Consider the following 3,203-nt stretch of genomic DNA (forward strand, 5'->3'; position numbering starts at 1 on the left):
CAGCCTCACTCACCACAGGGTTCTCAGCACATTAGCACACAATAGGTTCACAGTAAACAGTGGTTGAACAGACAAACCCTCCCTGCAGGTCATCCTGCTGATCCCATCTCCTGTAGGGCCCCCTAGCCCATCCAGAAACATCTGGGTGAGGAGTTCTGAGGCCTAATTCCCCAGGCTAAAGCCAACTATCTGAAGGGGCTGGGTGGCTAGGAAGGGGGCCCTGGACCCTGAGAGTCCCCAGGCCTGGGACTATTCTTCTTCCGGGAAGAGAGGCCTGGCAGGGAGGGGGAAGGGAGGACAGGATCTCTGACTTCAATCTCAGAACTGCTACTGGGCCAAAAAGCAGGAAGCTGGAGCCTGGCTCAGGGCTGTAGGGAGCAAGTGAGCTCCCCGTCACTGAGGTCTGCAAACAGAAGCTGCCAGGAGATGCCCTGCCAGCAAGGCTGTGATATGGTGGTTACAGGGCCTCGGCGAGGGACCCCCTGCCACCTGGGAGCCATGGAGGTGAAGTGATCAGAATCCCAGGCTCTGGGCATCCCAGTGAGATCCTGCCTGTTTCGGGATCCTGCCTGTTTCTGGACTCTGGGCAGGGGGGATGAGGCAGACACACCCACTCGAAACTGCCTTTGGGGAAGTGCTGGCCTGGCCGCTTCCTCTTCCTGGAGCCTGTGGGTTGTGGGGGTCAGCCCACTGAAGGGGTCTTCATTCCTCACCCTGCTCAGGGATATGCACTATAGGAACTCAGGACAAGCTGGACCTGCTCTGTGGCCTGTGGAGAGCCCCGTGGCTGTCCCAGCTGTTCCTGGTAGCTAGCAACTGCCACTTCTCCATTCCAGCTGGGTGGCTGCCCTCAGCTCTGCTGGATGTCCTATCACTGTCCTTTATGGTCTAGTTTAGGTGGTGCTGGACCGGTGAGAACAGGGAGAAGTCACACCTCTTCTGGTGACCATGAGACCCTAGCCAGGTAGCAAAATCCCCTGCCCCCAAAACGGCCTCTCCTGGAAGGCTCCCTGGGTTCTGAGGTGTGAAGGAACCAGCATGCTGGCAGTGTCCCTCACTGGTGATCGTGGGTAGGTCCTGGCCCCCTCTGGGCCTCACCGGACTCAGCTGCAAAGCAAGGGGTTTCTCCCGCTCTGACCCTTGATTTTCTTGCTGACTCTTCCCCAAAACCCACCCTCTCCGTTCCACCTCCTTACCTTTGCAAGTGCTGTTCCTTCTCCCTGGAATGTCCTTCCTCGTTGCTCTTCTCCCTCTGTGCTTGTTGTGTGCCATTGAGTCCATTCCAACTCACAATGACCCTATAGGAGAGTAGAACCTCCCCATAGGGTTTTCCTGGCTGAAATATTTACGGGAACAGAACACCAGTTCTTTCTCCGGCTCATCCCTCTAGCACTCCCCATATCACATCCACCAAGAAGGCTCCCTGAATCTAGACTTTTCGGAGCCATTGCGGCCGGATGAACCCCCAAAACTATTGCCCTGAGATAATCTTTAAACTTTAAACCAAAAATATCCTCTGAAGTCGTCTTTAAACCAAATTATCCATAGTTTAGCTTAATTAGTAAAGAAAGTCTGCCTTGAGCATTGTGCTCTTTTAAAGAACTATATGGGATCAAAGTGACAACAGAAACTCAAAGGTTAGATGGGACGCTTAGGGGACAGTGAGTTTATGTTAATGGGGAAGGAACAATTTGGAAAAGGAAGGTCAGAACAGTTGCAGAACTTGAAGAATGTAATCAATGTCACTGAATCGTACATGTAGAAACTTTGAATTGGTGTGTTTCGCTGTGTATATTTTTAACAATAAAAATAAATTATTTTAAAAAAAAGGCTCCCTGACCTTCCTAGGACAGTTAGTTTCCCCTTTCTCTGCAGACACAACTATAGCAAATATTTTCATAGGGGCAGCAGAACTAGAGTTTACACCTCTCCCAGCTCCAGGACAGGGGACCCCTGGAAGGTGAGGAAGAGTTTGTACAATCATTCAATTTGACAGATGTTTACCTGCCATCCTCAAGGAGCAGTGCTATGCAGCAAAGGGCCTGGAGTCAGGGACCTGGGTGGGAAGACTCACCACCTGGCTGATGGGATCAGAGTGGGGAGGCAGAAGCCCCAGGACAATGGGAGTCACAACCAGAAAATAAAAGATGGGGAGGAGGGATGAATGAGGGGAAGGGGTGGGTGGGGGAGAGACTAAGAGGATGGGAAGAGCAACATCCCTGGTGTAGATGGCTGGAGTACTAGTGTGTTCTAAACAGAGGGAGAAGACATAGACTGATGGGCAGGGACAGCTCCTACAGGGCCTTACAGAAATCACTATAACAACTCACCCCTACTGAGGGCTTTCCATGTGCCAGGCATGTTCTGAGCATTTTACCCTTATTTTCTCCCTTAGTCCTAACCTCAGCCATGGGGTGGGGTAGGCCGATTTTACTAGTGAGAAAACTGAGACACAGGAAGTTTCTGATACTTATCCAAAGTCACACATCTGGCAAGTTTGCAGACTGGTTCCTAGAGTTCTTGCTGCCAACTGCCACTCTGCCACCTCTTGTGTAGTCTGGAGCAGTGTGTATGGGCTTTATCCTCAGGGCACTGGGGAGCCATGGAAGGTTCGTGAGCAAAGGAGTGATGTAATTTGTTTCAGCAGGATCCCCTTTGCTGCCATGTGGAGGATAGACTGTAGGGGAAAGAGAAGAGCCAGGGAGGAGGCTGGAGGCCTACAATGGGGGACAGTGGGGACAGAGAACGGGGACAAATTTGAGGGTGAATTGAGGAGGGGAAGAGGCTGACAGGATGTAGAGGTGGGGAGAGGGGTTCACGGCTCTGGATGGTGGGAGGGGTGATGAAGGGGTATAGGGCCCAGGAGCAGGGCCCAGTGCGGGGTGGGGTGTACGAGTTCTGGACAACGTGGGTTTGAGGTGCCTAAGGTGTCTGGGAGAGGCTTCTGAACCATGCTGCACAGGGACTGGCGATCATGTGAGAGGTCAGTTTAGAGAAGTCTAGATGGGGTTCTGAGTCCCTGGAGTGAGAGGTGTGTAACTGGAGTGCTACGGAGATGTGGCCAGAGCCCTGGGGACCCCACGGAGGTGGAAAAGGTGCAGCCACCGGGGTGAAGAGGGGGTTGCTGGACTCCCTAGGAGGAGCACATGGCTGGAAGGGGGCGGCCACCCGGTAGGAAGGTGCTGGGAGATCCAGGGGACCAG

This window comes from Trichechus manatus, unplaced genomic scaffold, assembly GCF_000243295.1.
Source record: "Trichechus manatus latirostris isolate Lorelei unplaced genomic scaffold, TriManLat1.0 scaffold00001, whole genome shotgun sequence".
NCBI lineage: Eukaryota > Metazoa > Chordata > Mammalia > Sirenia > Trichechidae > Trichechus > Trichechus manatus.